This window comes from Gopherus flavomarginatus, chromosome 10 (genome assembly GCF_025201925.1).
Source record: "Gopherus flavomarginatus isolate rGopFla2 chromosome 10, rGopFla2.mat.asm, whole genome shotgun sequence".
Classification (NCBI taxonomy): domain Eukaryota; kingdom Metazoa; phylum Chordata; order Testudines; family Testudinidae; genus Gopherus; species Gopherus flavomarginatus.
The window spans coordinates 63,684,971-63,703,456 of record NC_066626.1 but is presented as its reverse complement, the minus strand read 5'-3'; the positions used below and the strand labels follow the sequence as shown (position 1 = coordinate 63,703,456).

Below are 18,486 nucleotides of genomic sequence, written 5' to 3'. Positions count from 1 at the left end.
GTTGCTGTAGCCCTGTTCGTTCCAGAATATTAGAAAAATAAGGTGGGTGAGGTCATATCTTTTACTGGGTCCATTTCTGTTGGTGAAAGAGCCAGGCTTTCAAGCTACACTATCCTCTTCTTCAGGTCTGGGAAAGGTACTCAGTGTCACAGCTAAATGTGCAAGGGGAAACATTGTTTAGCATAAGCAGTTACCACGTGTTCTAAGACTTGAAGAAGAGCTCTGTATGAGCTTATCTCTCTCACCAACAGAAGTTGGTCTCATAAAAGATGTTACCTCTCCCATCTTGTCTCTAAAATCCTGCTTGAGAGCAATGTTCCCTCTAATTTTTTACATCCATGTGGGGCTGTGGGGTTTGAGGTGTGGGATGGGGCTTGGCTGGGGCGGAGAATTGGGGTGTGAGAAGTGAGGGCTCCAGCTGGGTGTGCAGGCCCTGGGATGGGGCCAGGAATGAGGGGTTTGGGGTGCAGGCTACAGGAGGGAGAGAAGACTCCACGCAGCTCTTTCTCTCAATGGGCTCGGGGAGAGGTGCCTCTTCCCGGCCACAGCAGTTCAAATGCCGAGGAAGAGGCGCCTCTTCCCCCGTAGCCCTTGATAGCCTTTTACATGGATGTGCAGCTTAGAGGGAATTTAGTTTGAGAGTCTTTGTGGTACTTTCTTCTGTCTAGTGGAGAGGTAAGTTTAGATAATTAGTATATTGATAGTTTTATCTTTTAACGGTAATGTAAGAGCACCCAAAAAATGTAGACTTTCAAGAGGGGTCAGATTTTTCTTTCCCAGTTCTTACTGCTGCACTTAATGACAGCAAATGCAAATCCTGTGACTCGCCACTAGATGAAAGGTGCATTTGCTGCTATATTGGAAAGGCTCATTGCTCTCTGGAGTTTTACTACCACTGAATTTGCTGCAGAATCGGCTTTTTCCTTTTAAAAAAAAAAAAAAAAAAAAAAAAAAAAGTTTCACAGAACTGACCAAATGCAAACTGAAGTGCAAACTGATGCAGTGATGTTTGCCTATGTCTGCAAACAGCTTGAAGCAATAGCTCTAAGTGAACTACCCTATTAAACAGGATAGTAACTCTGAATCCTAAAGGTGGGAGTTTAAAGGACAGCATTAACTGTTTCATTGCTGATCCATTTACAAGAAACATCCACCTAATGTGCTTTTCCCACAATCCAAACCACATCTCATACCTCCCCATGTGCCATAATCCCCAACTTTCCAAAAATCTCATCTTCCCCATGTCCTACAATACAGAAATGCATTTTCAGTACAAAATTCTCCAGCACACTGAAAATAAAGACATCATAAATTAAAATAGGACAATTGTACTAACTGTATTCACTTTTATATTTGATTAAATACAAAACTCAATGGTCTGTGTATTTAAAGCTGCTGTAGGATTTCCAAGCAGTTGCACCAGAGTGCTGCAGAATCCAGGTCCCTTGGCACAAAATTCAGGTCAAGCTTGCTGAAAAGTAGAAGGGACATTATTTAAAGGTAAACAATAGCTCATCTGCTGCACCTTCTGTTATGGAAAATGGTTGACATTCACTGAGGCAATTTTATTGAAAACCATTTAATTCACCTGCAGTGAACCCAAGAGTGATGAGTAGGAATAGACCTGTTATTAGGCACAGACCTGTAAAAAAGGCACTAGGAACTCTGCCTAGAATGGGCTGGCTATTCCCTGTGGATTCATTGCAGATTACCAAATGGGGATAACATCACCAGCAGCCAATCAGATGGTCCTCTTGAGTATACATGGATGAAAAGCATATTACACTTAAGTAACAAGACATGACAGACCATGTGTTAGTGCTAAATAATTTATGCCTCAGCCACATAATCACAAAGCCAAGATGAGATCTGGTCAGCTGTTTGGGGTTTAAATTAAAACTAGCTTCTCTATCTGAAAAGAAAGATAGTTGGCAAGTGTTATGATCAGAAGTGCAGTGTAGAATTCCTAGCTGCTCAGTTTAGAATAGACAGTCCCAGGTTTGGTTTTTCTGGCAGACATTTAATCATTTTACAATTCTATCCTACCAACATTTTTTTCGTTGACTCCATTGCATTTCAGTGTTGCTAAAGGTACGCTTCTTATTTATACCTCCCTGTGTCCCTACTGAAAGGTTTCATGTTTATTTAATAGACTTCAGTTTTTAAAGTTAGCATTCAATATTACAGACATAGTTGATCTTTAGGCACAAATGCTAGTGTTTAGATGTTGATATTCTTGATATTTAAAATACTAGCATTTGCATCCTCAGCGTATAGGTGATGTGTAGGGGGGATCTATGGGGTCAAGTGCTCCCCCAGATTTCTGCTTGGCCTGCTAAGGGGGAGGGACAGGAGCTCTATCCTTTTCCCACTGCATCTGTCCCCCTAGCATGATTGGTCCCCGTCCCTGGCAGTCTGGCCCAGCTGGGGAGCAGAAGGGGTGGGAGCAACCATTTCTCGTGTTAACTGCTCCGGGTCACTGCTCTGTGCAGTGCGGCAGCTGCCTGAGAGATAGCCTGGCTGGAGAGGTGGTGGTGGGGGCCCGCCCTCTCCGCTACCCACCCAGACCCAGCTGCCGGGGAAGGGGCTTAGTGAGCCAGACCCCCTCTTCGCTCCCGGCACATTTTCTGCTCATTCAGCCTCTGTCCCCAGCAGCCCGGTTTGGTGGGGAGTGGAGAGGGCAGGCTGCCACTGCCATCTCCTCAGCTAGGCGCTCCTCAGGCAGCTGCCGTGCTGCACAAAACAACACTTCAGCTGCATGAGAAGCGCCTCCATCCTGCTCCACTCCCTGGGCACAGCTATCGGGCAGGGACCGAACATGCCGGAAGGAGGCATAGTGGGAGAAGGACGTTGCTCCCACCCCATTGGCAGGTAACTCTTGAGACGAGAAGAGCATGGCGGTCCCCGGGCTGGGCGCAGGATGGGAAGGTTCCAGAAGCAGGTTCCCTGGCCTCTGCTCAGCCAGGGCTGGAGCTGGCCCCAGCTGGGCCCAGAAGCACATGCTTCCCGCTCCTGTGGTCTCATCCCCCCTGGAGCCAGAGGGATTGGCTGCCCTCGCCCCGGGAGGTGAGGCTGGAAGTTTCTCTCAGAGGATACACATGTGCTCCCTTTCCTCATTATTAGGAGGCATGAATGGTCTATGCTGGAGGCTGGCCTAATGCTATAAAACTTGGGTCTTGTGTTGATATCAGTATCACAAAAAACTATTAAAATACAGTGCTGTTTGTACTTAAGAGCTTGATCCTGCAAGATGTGGAGCAGTCACATAGTCCATTGAAGTCAGGATGAGTTGAGGGTGCTCAGCACCTCACATGATCAATCCCTGTCTATGTAACAATCTATAAAACTTTATCAGTTACCCTTTAATCTCCCAACATGCACTTTAATTAATCAGAAACAGAGAGTTAAATATAAAATGTATTTGGGGAAGGAGCTTAGGCATTTAATTTTAAATCCTTTTAGGATCAAAAATTAAAAAGTCATCTGATTTATGATACAGGGGTACATGTTTAGCCCCTGCCCCTGACAGCAGTGTCCAGAGATATAGTATACATCTCCCCCTTATCTGCTGTTTCAGATATCCCTCTCATCAATAGGGGAACGTTTTCCAATTTACATTGTTCCTGATCCACATAGCCATCATTTACATGTATCGGGACCAACATGAATTGGAACATGTTTCCCTGTTGTACAGTACAGTACTGTACTTATGTCCGCCGGCCACGTCCAAGGCTTATTACCTAGAGAGGACATTCTCCATACTGATTAAGGAGACAGCAGGTGAAGGAAAGCCTAGTGTAAAGGAGTTCTGGAAGTTCTACAACATCTTGAATGGCGTGGAAAACATTGATGTGTCATGGGAAGAGGTCACATGGCAATATATAAACAGCCTTTGGCACCGTGCATGGCCAGATGCTGTCCACAGCTTCGTGGGATTTGATGCCGTTCCTTCTCTCGAGCAAGCAATTGTCAAGTTGGTGAAGGGTATCAGCTTCGAGGAGGCGGATGTACAGGAATTCTTGGACCCACACTGAGCAACTGACAAATGAGGAACTGATAGAGCTGGCCTGACAAAGGATATCCAAAGAAAGCAAGAATGATAATGATAATGACATAGGGCAGGAAGCCAGGAGTCTGACGACAAAGGATCTCACCCATTTCTTTGGATTGCTGGATGAGATGGCAGAAATGATACAGAGCCATGATCCTTTTTCATGAGTGGTCTGCCAAAGTCTCCAGGGCTGCCAATGATGCAGTGGCTTGCTACAGGGAGATCTATTGTTCAAAAATTCAGGCAGGAGAGCAAACGCTGATAAAATCTTTTTTTAAGACTTCCACAACCAAAAAGCCATGAAAAAGCCCACCCAAGAAAACCCAGCTGCCACCCCTACCTAAGTTTAGCTGTTTTATATAATACACTGTTTTATACTGTATTACTGTATTGTATTTACTGAATTAAAATGTTCTATGTGTTTGAACGGTGTTAGTAGGGTTCTACATTTTTTATTCAATGTTTTATGTGTAAAAGGTGTAATGTATAACCTGTCATGAAAAGGTACACTGTTTAGGCAAAAAAAGGCATTGTCATAGGCAAGTGTGGTGAAGTTGTGAACGCATCCTCCCCTTATTCCATTATTTCTGATGGGGAAAAATTCCCCAGTATACGTTGTTTCAGTACCATTGACCTTTTCAAGAATGCAACCCCAATGTATGCAGGGGACTCCCTGTATAGTAATGAATGTTTGCTTAGGCTCTGACTACAAAGAGGCTATGCTTTTGGCTAATCAAATCTTGGAAGTTTTTGAACTCATGTACAGAATTAAAATGTTTTCGTGAAAACACAAAAATTGGGGTGGCTTGGAAAGGCCTCAGAGAGCTCAGCTCTATTGCCAACTAGTGCACTTTTTAGTGTGCAATCACTCTTTGTCATGAAAAGTGATTTTAAAGTGTTTCTCCTATTTTGCATGCTACAGAACATGTTTCAATGGGGTAAAAAGTTGCATTTGTATTTTTCTCCCCAAATTCGTCTATCTAGGTACTACACTTATATGGCCCTCATCAGCTCAGTGTCTGAATGCTCCTGCAAATAATTAAAAACAACCAAACAAATACGAACATAAATTCTCCCTGCAGCATCTGTAAAAGAAAACTTGAATTAGTATTTGATTTAAGAAAAAAAAAGAGTTCAGTGTGTGTGTGTGTGTGTGTGTGTGTGTTTTGAGAGAGAGGCAGAGAGAGAAAGCTAAGTTATTTTTATAACTTTCAAATGTTGGCAAGTATGTAGTTTGTAATTTATCCAAAAAAAAAAAATCACAAACTTCACAAATGAATAACAAAGGCTTTGCATCCAAATTTGAGTAGGAACTGGATCTGGCAAATCCAAATCCTTCCTGGATTTTCCCAGCTCCGCTTCCTTTAGGAAGTTTTTAGTCAATGGGAAACAAAGCCTTATTCAAAGGATTAAAGCCACAGCTATTCTCTTTGTTTTACAGCTTCAAACATGGTTTTCCTCTAACAAACAACATTTGCAATTAATAAAACTTCTACAAAACAGGAACTTTGGAGACATACATGCTTAGATAAGAAGCAAGGGGTATTTCTTTTACAGAACTTCATACAACGTTTTGTAATCTTTTTCATTAAGATGTTGATAATTGAGTTTCCCAATTAGTTTTGGAAGAGTTCTTAATAATAAAACAACATGTACTGTGATCTGTGATGGATGGTACATTAAACAGGAGAAAAATCTTGTTGGCACTTCAACTGTAATGGGTCCCAGGGTGATTTCAAATAGCTGAGAGGAAACAACTCAAATTTCATATGATGCATAGTTAATCACTGCTTATAACAGTGAAAAAACTGCAGCCAACTGGGATTTAATACTTCACAGTTTTACAAAAATGTAGTTCTGCATTAATTCTGTCATACAGCTATTTGAAGTTGGACTCAGATTCTGTATATCAGTGTGTTTGTAAAAAAAAAAAATCATATCCTAATATTTTACTCCATTGTTTTTATGCCAGGAGCTATTTGATGGATACTTTCATGTTTACATCCACTTTTGAGGGCAGGGAGAAGCTGCACAATTTCAGCATTGTTGACCAGTGACCCATGGCCTGATCCTTTGGAGATTACGAGGCAAGCTTAATTTATATATTGTGATAATAATACGGTTAGTAGTTATAAGTGATTTCCATATAGTTGAAATACGAGTAGAGAAGCACATAAAATAGTAAATAGTATCAAGATAAGGTTTAGGGTTGACAATTTTGTTTAGACATATTCCTGGAGGTTGCATCACATGGCATACTTTTTAATTAAAGATTAATCTTTAATTCCTGGAGACTTCAGGACAATCCTGCAGAGCTGTCAACCCTAATAAGGTTGGCAAAAGGTTGAGGCCTGAGCCCGAATAATTATTGGACTTAACACAAATGCTTCACCTAAGGTCATAAAATTTAGCAGTATGTAGCTTGTGACAAACAACTAAATCACAAATGAGCAAAAATAAGTTTAAAGTAGTAGCTTTTGGGAGGATTTTTGTGTAGATATATCTATTGAGCAAACCACATTGACATTGAAAACATTGGGAAAGACTTCAGAAGTTTATGATGCTCCAGAATACCAAACAAGGTCAGTAGGAATACCACATATGGGCAAGGGGCTGAAAACTCATCAAAGAGGGTCCCAGATATGTGTGGATAGACTGGGAAAAGTTGTGTAAAGGTGATGTTTGCCTGACCTTAGTTGGGCACAACAGGATTGACTAGGCTGGTGTAAGCTGGAACGTCGCTTCTCACTTATGGTGTACTCCACTGACTACCTTCTATCTGTGTTTTCCACGGTCTCCAGGAGTGAGTATGACAGCACTAGGGACTTTCCTGTTGCATGTATCTATTTTTGGTTCAGTTACATTAATGCTTTTATTTATTTGTATTTTGAATGAAGTTTTCATGTCTATGTGATTATACTTATGTCATTCACCAAACTTGTTTATTATATAATTTATGTAGTTGATGAGTAAAAACTTGTTATCTATGACAGGTGGATTTGCACCCTGAATTAATTCTAAGGTTACAGCAGGATTACTGGAAGGCATTGTGCCTCAGAGAGCCTTCCAGTTTGCAGGAAGAAAACTACCACTGTGGTACCCTATGTCTCCCTCCTCCCCGCCTGTTGAGGGAGGAGAGGGACTTGTGTCTAATAGGGTGCTGGCAGGAAACAATCCAGAAAACAAAGGGTCTGAACTGTGCTAGGGTTGCCAACCCTCTGGGAAATAAAGATCAAATTTTAATTAAAGATTGTCATGTGATGAAACCTCCAGGAATACATCCAACCAAAACTGGCAACCCTAAACTGTGGCAGGCCCTTTTGTGGGGATACAGAGGGTGCAGTTACTAGAAAGATCTCTTGAAATTTCCCCTGTGCACTTTTATAGAGATTGCTTACTGTCATTAAAGTTTCTATTATTTGCACTTTTATCAGTTCTTCAATCGTTTGTATAAGTATCTCTGAAAGCATTCAACACATTGTATGACATGAATAACTCATTTATGGATATAGAGCTATATCTTTTTTTAATTGTGTGCTTATTATAAAACATTAACATATATCAATAAAAAGTCTATTTGCTCACTTACTAAATTATTATTTATAAATGCAAAGACTTCGTTTATAAATCTGTGTACTTTTTTGAGCTGGTTTGCAAACCCATTGGCTTCTCCTCTTTTAAATCCTTCCTGAAGACCCACTTTCATAAAGCATACAAGGAATTTGTTGTTTAAATCTTCTACTTAATTCAGTCTATTTATTTTATCATCTTAAAAAAATTATTTGCTCCATCCTGCCATGCACTAGCCTTCACTGAACAACCATGTAATCTTACTGATGTGGACGCTCTCCATTCTCCCCAGAACTCCCTTGTGCATTGTAACCTCTCCCTTTTTGTCATGTCTGAGATTAGTTTTTAAGATCTTCACTGCAGTGATTCTGTCTTATTTTTTTCTGTACTGAGTAGTACTTTGTACATTTTTGGGCCCCATTAATCAGGATCCTGTACCCTGGGAAGATAGTTCTGACATAGATGATCTAATACTTTATAATCGTTTCCAGACAGCAAAGCCAACTATTGTCCATTTTAGACTAATTACAAGCACAGTGTTATTTATAAAATGCCATTTCTGAGTTATAGAAACATAGCAAGCATCTTAAGTCACCTTCTGTTATTTTTTTAATACTTGTAACCCAAATATAGATTTATTTTCTTTTAGATTTTGTCAGCTAAATTTGCTTTTGCCTTGAGACTTTGTCTGCTAAATTTCAATCTGGAATAAACTTTTGCAGTCAAGTCATAAACCCCTTGAAATGGAAGGTTATAATGGAAATGCTGAATCAGGCCTTAGATACAGTGGCAGGAACAGTGCTACTCTATTAGTAAAATATAAGTCAGGAACCAACACTAAATGTGATCCTTGAGCTCATCCATTAAGAGTAAATGTTCTTTGTCCCTGTCTAAAACAAGCAAGGAACTCAGAAGAGTAAATGGTTATATGTAATAAAAAGGATTTAATATACAGTTCTTACATTTTTCTACAGAAATCATACGACTTATCTGTAAACAAAGTCTGCTATTGATTAAGGGAACTACAACAGACCTTTTCACATGTACACATTGAATCAGACCCCGAGATGTTAGTCACATAGTGGAAGTGTGGAAGTGGACTGAGTGATTCCTAGAGGAAATAAATGCTAGCATGAGAACAACAGCTGAACTAAAATCCCATAAGCCAGGAAAAACAGCTACACAATTACACTAACAGGTGGTTGGTTTCAAAACAAATTTCAAGGTCTGACAGCTCAATGCACCTGCTTTAGGCTGATTTCTTTTAAGGGTGTGTATTTGGAATGAACCATTGATAAAAACCATAATTCTTTGTGCTTGAGAAAAGTCATTATTACCATATAGTGAAGATAAACTACTAGAGCTTGCAAGAAGCAGTACTTAGCCAATAGGTAATATGATTCATTCTGCAATCTCTCTCATTACAGTTGAAACCTTTCAGTGCCAGACCTAGTCAGACAAATACACCTGAGGCCAAAATCATCTCGGTGTGAACGAGGTAACTCCATTGAGTTCACTAGATTAATGCCACTTATGCCAGAGCTCAAATTGGTCCCTGGTCTTCCCGATGATCAGAGAATAAAATCTCATCTCATCTGAGATTATATGTGGTTAATTATATGTAGATAAGGTTGAACAATATTTTTTATTTTAAATATCCGTATGACTTTGTTAAATTTTTATCTTTTGAGATGAAATTTTGTATGTTTGTTCTCAGCTCATGAACAATTATTTTTAAGTTTGAGCAAAAAAAGGTTAGCCATCAAGGAGTGTGGAAATACACACTTTTACCCTTTAAATTTGAATGCTTGTGACCTTCTTTGAACAGCTCCAGTGTGTTAGCAGTACATGTTATACATTTAAAATTTGACAGAGACATAATCCCAGTTCAGACATCTGCCTTTTGGTGGTCTGGTGAAAATTGGTTTTGATTTGATCAGTTTACAGGGGTTTAGGGTAAAATTTTCAAAAGAACCTAAGTGATTTTGAAACTCAAGTCCCACTAACTTTTAATTGAAGTCAGTGGGACTACTTGCAATGCATAAAGTTAACCATGTATTTAAGCCTTTGTAGGATCTGCACTTTAGTTTGGACATTTCTTGTTTTTTGAATGCTTCACTTTGCAACTTTAAAGTATTTTTATTGAGTATTTTGTATGCAGTAATTTTGTTTGTTCTTTAGATGTTCCTGGTATTGTATGAAGAGAACACAAAGAAAGTGACACAATTTACAGTATCATATTTCAATTCTATTCAGAAAACTTGAATGATTAAATAATATGTTTAGCAATCGTAGACAGTCTGTACATAGATTGAGAGAATAACTGACTAACACGTAAGTGGTAACAAACTATGTATTGCCTTAGTTAAAACATTGCAAACTGAACATTAGGTGCTTGCTTTTCAAGTACCATAGGAAAGATTTCATTCTTTAAAATTGGCCTCTGCTGTACCATGAAAGTAACTCTGCAAATAACAGGAAATTTATAATCTATATTTCCTAGTCTAACTCTTCAGAGATTTTATGCTATTATGGGTTTTTGAATGAGACTTAAAAAAACTCAAGGTTTTGTCTGCAAACCTTAAATATTCCATGGCACTTTTTGTAGGAACAGGAGTTTTCCCTGTTGTCTTTAGTTAAATTCCCCTTCATCCAGTTGTACTGGTTGATTTCTACCACTTTTCCAGAGATGGCAGCATTTTAGTAGGACTATATATATATATATAATTTGCAACGTGCCTTTGGATCCCAGGAGTATTCATGTTGTTAGTTGTAATCCTATAGGGAACTGTCTATGCTGAAATATATGAAACACCAGACTAGTGGTTGTGCTTGTGTCAGATTCATTGCTCCATAGGCCATTGGGGTTGAGAGCATAGACATAACTTTTGTGGGAAGGTGAGCACTTTGTGTCATTATATCAAGTGATTCCACTCCCTCCTCAAATCAACACACAAGCATCATTCAGATTTCCTCAGCTGGAGAATTAGCTTTCTTGACACAAAGTGCTGGAGCGGAGAGTGGGGTAAATAAACTGAGCAAACGGGGAACAGGGATCCCAGGGAACCATATGCAAGCATATACCTTATACCACAGAGAGCAGCTGCTTCCTAATGCTGCCCCTTCTGCCCCCCAATTGCTGTAGAGCACCATCCACAGGCATTTGAAACCTCTGCATTGTTTGGTATTCTAGGGAGCATATGTTGAATTGCTGGTTTTATTCTTCATCAACTTTGTGCTTCCCTCTACAGCAGATAAAAAAGATGACAATGTGGCCCAATGTCTGTAGTAGGGAAACTAAGTTGAACCGAATGTAACTGATTATCATTTAATCTTTTTTTTTCACAAATGAAACTATATAAATCCTATGCTACCCTTTTGTTGTTGTTGCTCTTTCAGATTTAATAAATTCTTTACCTGACCACAGTGTTGCTTGTAGAAATTTGTACATACCACACATTAGAATGACATCTTTTTTTGATTCATTGTGGACATTCCAACTAATTCACTATGCATGGCTTCTCTGTCTGAGTTAACCATGGAGTATATGGAACAGTAAATCACTGAATATTTCTTTACTAAATATGTTCTTATGATTACATTTAAGCCCCTCTGTGCTCTGTGGATTTGAACCCTCTCTAATTGCAAAAAGTGGATAAGAATAATGTCATGGAAGATGTTTAAATAAAATATTTAAAATATTCTTCACTCACATATCTTTCCAGCTTTGTTGGAAACTGTCAATTATCCAAACATTTAATTCATTAATTTAAAATCTTCCTATTTGTTTCTGTAAAACACAAGTCTAATTAATCTATCTTTCTGTGCTATAAGCAAATGATTTGCATTCCATACATTTACAGAAATGTTTGTTGGTCAGTGTGACAACTGACTCATGAAGAGCTGGATTTTTATAGTGTCTTAGAGGATCAAACGGATTTTTTTGTTTTCTTTTTCATTTCCTATGAATTTAGTGATTGTCAAAGGGGCTGTCCCATCAGTTCTGGTGGCTGGAGTCCTGTATTTAGCCATACAACTTGTGTTTCCCCTACTCTGTCCTGCCTGCGTGGCTCAATCTTCATCATTCGTGAAGCCCTTTCAGTCCTTGGCCTTTTCCAATGAAACTGTGATTAAAGATGCTGATAACATGCAGTAAGGGCTATTTTCTCCTCTTTTTGAAATTGAGCAATTGTTCTTTAAATTGTTCTTTAAATTAAAAAAAAAGTCATATAACTTACTTGCCTTCTGAAGAATTTAGATTATGCAATGGTATAATGCAAGAGCCTACGCCACTGCCAGAGAAAACCACCATATCACAAAACCAGCTATTCGCAATTGGCAGTCTCAGTGGAGAAGGCCTGGATTTAATGGACATATGGACTGAACTAGCCTCTTGGTACCCACTATAGACAGAACAGTTCCACTTAAGACAGTGTTGTTCCTTCAGTGCATGAGTGAGGCACATTGTTGGGGCAACACAGAGAAGCTTGTACTGCCACTGCCTATGCTGTACCTACTCAGTCAATGTAGAGAGGATGCCAGTTTCCCAGCCAGTTTAACATTGTTATCAGCTTTAAATTAATTAAACCAAAACCTCAGTTGTGTTCCTCTGGAATAAAACATATCATAAAGCTGAAAACTAAGTGCATGAAATCCAGGACAAAGTGTTCTCAGTCAAGGGGATACAGCAGTGAAATGAACTTCCAGAGAAGAGAAGATGAATCAAAAGTCTGAGCACCGTTAGGAATATTTGCTAAAGCTCCCCCTTTGGTAAAATGTCCCCTTATTAGCAGTAAACATTCACATCATCAACTATTTTCATCCTGTGTCACTTTCCTCCTGAGGTAAATGATCCAAAGCAGAACTTTCTGTGCAAAACAAAACAAACAAGCAAACAAAACCTGTGAAAAGGGAGAAGTCCACTCAGAGCTTTTCTATTGCCAATCCTATTAACGTGGAAATGCTCAAATACTACAGAGCTGGGAAGCAGTACAGAATCTCAAGATAGATGGATGGAGATGAAGTTCTGTTCAATAAAACAAGTTTGTGAGAAAATATATCTTCCAGGAGATGCTAAATGTCTAGCAGACAGGAAAGAGTAGTCAAAAGGTAGCTTTTCAAAAACATACAGCCTATATTTTTGTGTATAAACAGCAACATGAAAAATCTTTCAAAAACCAGGGCCGCCTGGGGCGGGGCAAGAGGGGCAATAGGCCCTTGGCCCCGCAGGGGCCCCCACGAGAGTTTTTTGGGGCCCCTGGATTGGGTCCTTCACTCGCTCCAGGGGCCCCGGAAAACTCTCGCGGGGCCCAGGCCCCCGGAGCTTCTTCGGCTCCGGGTCTTCGCCGGAGGGGGGTCCTTCCGCTCCAGGGCGGAAGGACCCCCCGCCAGCAAATTACTGCCGAAGCTGGACCTGCCGCTGAAGTGCAGCCGGGTCTTCGGCAATAATTCGGCGGCGGGGGGCCCCCTGCCACAGGTCTTCAGGGCACTTTGGCAGCGAGTCTCGGAACGGAAGGGCCCCCCGCTGCCGAATTTCTGCCGAAGCGGGGCCCCCCCGCCGTTGAAGACCCCAGGCTCCCGGAATCCTCTGGATGGCCCTATCAAAAACTACCATTTGATCTGTTACCATAACTTACTTAGGATTTTATATTGCTCCTGTCACATGGCATCTAAACACCAAATGAAAATAGATATCTATAAATTACTTTTGAAGAGTCAGATTTAAATAAAACAATGGGAATTTAAAGTAATTGGGAAATGACATATTTTCAGCCTCTTAAGGAGTATAAGCCAAATCTGCCCTGATGTAACTACATTCACTTAACTGATGTTACTCACTGAGTCAATTTCAGAAGATTTGTCTCTCATTGAGTTTCTGTGCGCATGTGGACCAGAACTATATTAGCTACAGCTATGCTGTTTCTAGTAGAACTCTAGCAGTATCTCCCTATCCAAGGTGGACAGAGTTTTTTGTCTGAAGATTGATTTAGAGTTATGTTGTAAAATTACTGTGTATACTACATCTGAGGTGAGGTAGTAGGAAGGGAAGTAGGGCCTAGTTCTGCTCTCACACCAGTGTCAATCAGGAATAATCTACTGAACTCAATGGAGCTACTCCAGTGTAAAATCAATGTAAATCAACAGAGACTCAGGGCTAGTCTCCACTACCGGTGGGATTGATGCTGCAGTGATCGATCCACAGGGAGTCGATTTAGTGGGTCTAGTGAAGACCCGCTAAATTGTCTGCCAATCACTCTTCCATCAGCGCCGGTACTCCGGTATGAGAAGAGTAAGGGAAGTCGACTGGAGAGTTTTTGTGACCCAGCGCGGTGTGGACTCCGTAGCAAGTAGATCTCAGCTACATTGACTTGAGTTATGCTACTAACATAACTCAAATCGCATAGCTTAGATCGACCTTTCCCCATAGTGTAGACCTTCCCTCAGGGCTGTAGCATTTGGTTGGTTAGCTGAGTTTTCAGAAAAATATTCTTGTCACCCTGATCAGGGAAACTATGCTAGAACTCTGCTGTATATCTTATCCCAGCATAAACAGAGTTTTAGTTTTCAGTTTGCTGTGATTTATAGGGGGACCACTAAATGGGACCACTGTAATCATCTAGTCTGACCTGCATAATGCAGGCCATAGAACTTTCCTAAAATTATTCCTGTTTGAACTAGAGCATGTCTTACAAAAAAAATCCAATTTTGATTTTAAAATTGCTGATGGAGAATCAACCACAGCCCTTGGTTAATTGTTCCAATAATAAATTGCCCTCACTGTTAAAAATGTTCACCTTATTTCCAGTCTGAATTTGTCTAGCTTTAACATCCAGCCTTTGGATCTCACAGTTCTGTCTGCTGGATTGAAGAGACCATTTTCAGATGGGCCTACAGTGGTAAATTTGAATCTAGATTTGAACTTTCTAAAAGTTTAACAGGCTACATGTTCAGACTTGGCTTTGAGTTCAGGTCTACCTCTATTCAGAAGTGCTTACGTTTTATACAGAATAATATGGCCTGCTTTGGAAAGGAAGTAGAATAAATAGAACTGGAAGTGGCAAGGTCACCTTTAATAGCATATGAACTACTTTTTAACAAGCTTTACAATTGCTTTGTTTCTTCCTCCTTTAGTGCTATAAACAAGCTTAGTCAAAGAAAACCCTTTAAAAACAACATAAGGAAGCTGTGAAAGATGTTAAGAAAGCACAAGAGCTGCCAGACTGGTTAGTATTAAACACAACATTGTCCAACAATTGTATTGCGTCACAGAGTCCAGAAGGGGAAAACTTTTTTTTTTTTTTTTGAGGAAGAACTTATATTGTCATGAATTCCTGTGTTGTAAATGAGACATAAACAGCATTAGAGTTGGAAGATTTCACTGATGTGTGTATCTAGTTTATGGTTTTCATTGGTGCATTTGCTGTTGCCTTTAAATAACATATTTTGGTTGAATGGCACAGGCTTATAAACTGTAAGCCTGATCCTGCAGACTTTGCTCATATGCATAGTTCCACTGGCTTAAATGGCTGGAGGACTAGCCAATGTGACATTTCAGAAGTATCATTACAGTTGTGCAAAATATAATGGAAATGTTTAACAATAAGTGAAAAGTGAATGGGTCTAAGTTTTAAGTACAGGTACTTGAAAATTTATCTCAGTTTGAAAGTGTTTAAGGAACCTCTCTCTTATATGTCTGATGATAATAAAATACTTATACCCTGCACTGCTATAGCACCTTTTATCTGAGGACCTCAAAGCATTTTACAAACCAGTAACTAATTGCACTTTGCCTCCATGTTCCATGCCTTTGTCACCTTAAAACTATACTACAGCAGTGAGGTTCTTCATTATAATCTTCCCAGAAAGTAATTTGTGCAGAATGCAACGGCCAATCCGCTAAGAAGCACATCTGTCCAGGAACACGGCACACCAGTGCTCCATGTGTTGACTGCCTGTGGATTTTTAAATGGAGTATAAGAGGGTTGTTTTGACTTTTTAAGCCCTACATAATTTAAGATCTGTCTGCTTGAGAAACTGCCACTCCCCCTGCAGTTGCAATCAGCAGAGGCTCTCAGTGTGGAATTAGCTCATTTTAAAAACTCCTTGCAGTATGTTTTCTGTGAGAGGCCTTGCTCCCTGCCCTAGTCCGAAATAGTCTGAATTTTTTACCTTCGGAGGATCCTGTAAACCTCATATATTTTTGTGGGTTTAGGAGGATGTAGAGCAGCGGTGGCCAGTCTGTGGCTCCAGAGCCACATGCAGCTCTTCAAAAGTTAATATGCAGCTTCTTGAATAGGCACCAACTCCGGGGCTGGAGCTTCAGGTGCCAACTTACCAATGTGCCAGCGGGTGCTCATTGCTCAACCACTGGCTCTGCCACAGGCCCTGCCCCCACTCCACCCCTTCCCACCCCTTTCCCTGAGCCTGCCATGCCCTTGCTCCTCCCACTCTCCATCCGAGTCTCCTGCATGCTAGGAAACAGCTGATCTGCAGATGCGGGGAGGGAAGGGGAGGCGCTGATCAGCGGGGTTGCTGGGGGGTGAGAGGCACTGGGAGTGGGTGGGAAAAGCTCATGGCGGGCTGCTGACATATTACTGTGGCTCTTTGGCAATATACATTGGTAAATTCTGGCTCCTTCTCTGGCTCAGGTTGGCCATCCCTGATGTAGAGATAGAATGAGGGCTGGTACATGTGAATGACTTGGGGTATTGTTTGGGATTGATGTTCGTTTTTATTGCTTATTTTCCAAGTTTGGAGATGAGGAGAGTCTTCTGGTTTTGTTTTTTTTTCTGTGTCGCTGTGTTTTAACATGCAAAAAACACTTGGATCCTTTGACAGGAATTTTTAATATTATAAATTGAAAAGTAAATTAATTAATTATTATTTATTTTAACTTTACAGTATCTCTGTGAGGGTAGGAAGCATTATTCAGCTGCACAGATGAGAAATTTGAGGCACAGAGACATTAAGTGACTTGCTCAATGCCATGGAGCAAGTGAGTGGCATATCCAGGAGTAGAACTTCACCCATTCTCTTGCTCTGACCACTGCACATACTTCCTCTTTGGCTGTAACTGATAACACTGGATATCAAACCATTATTATCTTTGCACCAAATGAGGCCTCTAATTTTTGATGGCTGTAGTAGCTATGCTTTGTCCTTTTCCTTCCAATGTTAATGTCTCATATTATTAAGAGATCAGCCACTGTGTAGGTTGGTAGAAGTTATTTTTTCCTGAAACTTTCTTATTAGCATAAGTGTCTACAATGACTACATACTTTGAAATTTCTGAACCCGAAGACAACAGTTATGCACAGTCCCAGAATAAGAGGAAAACATGGCACAGTACATCACTGATTACGTGAGAACTGTTGCTAGTCCTGTTTTTCAAAACCACAAACCCTGACAAAATGCTTTTAGTGGGAGCTATTCAATTAGTCGTCTGAATAGTTCTTGCAAGAGATCCAAAACACTGCCTTCTTTTTAGAATAAGTGACATTTAAATTAGCCTGCCTCTAAAAAGCTATGAGAGGGGATGAAGTAGAGGAACTATGCAAAATGGATGCTCAGTGGGCAGTTACTACCACTTGCTGCAGTTTAGTCATTTTTTTCACAATTACTGTATTGATTTGTGGCACTGTAGACAATGTGTATCTGATTCACCCTTGGGCACAAATTGTGGCACATAGTTGGTACTGTTTTGTGTTTAAATACTTCCATAATGGCACCTCATATCAAACAATTGTGATTTCTAGTAGCTATTCCAAACCCCCACAGCTTTGTTTAAAATACTGATTTAAGTTCCTCCCTGACAAGAATGCATTTACATGCAATATACAAAATAATAGAATTGTGGTCTGTAAGGGACCTCAAGAAGTAATCAAGTCCAGCCCCCTGTGCTGAGGCAGGAACAAATAACCCTAGACCACACCTGACAGCTGTTTATCCATCCTGTTCCTAAAAACCTCCAGTCATGGGAATTTCACAACCTCCTTTGGAAGTCTATTCCAAAGCTTACCTACCCATATAGTTAGATAGTTTTTCCTAATATATAACCTACATCTCCCTTGCTGCAGATTAAGCCCATTACTTCTTATCCTACCTTCAGTGAACATGGAGAACAATTAATCACAGTTGTCTTTATAAGAGCCATTAACATACTTGAAGACTGGTTTTGGATCCTCCCTCCCCTCTCCCCCCACTTTATCTTCTTTTCTCAACAGATTTTTTAATCTTTCCTCATTGGTCAGGTTTTGTTGACCTTGTATCACTGGTGTTGCTGTCCTCTGGACTCTCTCCAATTTGTCCATCTTTTAAAGTGTGATGCTCAAAACTAGACACAATACTCCAGGTGAGGCCTCACCAGTGCTGAATAGAGTGTGACAGTTACCTCCCATGTCTTTCATACGATAGGCCTGTTAATACACGGCAAAATGACATTATTTTTTTCCCAACAGCATCACATTGATGCTCAGATTCAATTTGTATTCCACTATAACCCCCAGATACTTTTCAGCCATACTACCACTTAGCCAGTTATTCCCCATTTTGTAGTTGTGAATTTGATTTTTCCTTCCTAAGTGAAATATTTTGCACTTGTTTTTATTGAATTTCGTCTTGCTGATTTCAGATCAATTCTCTAATTTGTCAAGATCAATTTGAATTCTAATCCTGTCCTCCAAAATGCTTGCAACCCTTCCGACCTTGGTGTCATCCACAAATTTTATAAGCATATTCTCTACTCTATTATCAAGCCATTAATGAAAACATTGAATAGAACAGGACCCAAGACTGGCCTCTGTGAAACCCCATTAGATACATCCTCCCAGTTTGATAGTGAACCACTGATAACTAGCCTTTGAGTA

At 40.2% G+C, this 18,486-nt stretch overlaps 1 long non-coding RNA gene across 1 annotated transcript; it reads left to right on the top strand.

Moving 5' to 3' along the window:
• Positions 1 to 8,970: 8,970 nt before the first annotated feature.
• Positions 8,971 to 11,042, top strand: LOC127058916 (uncharacterized). Its single transcript, XR_007776494.1, has 2 exons — positions 8,971 to 9,119; positions 9,803 to 11,042. It is a non-coding gene; the product is annotated as an uncharacterized LOC127058916 (long non-coding RNA).
• The last annotated feature ends 7,444 nt before the right edge of the window (positions 11,043 to 18,486 follow it).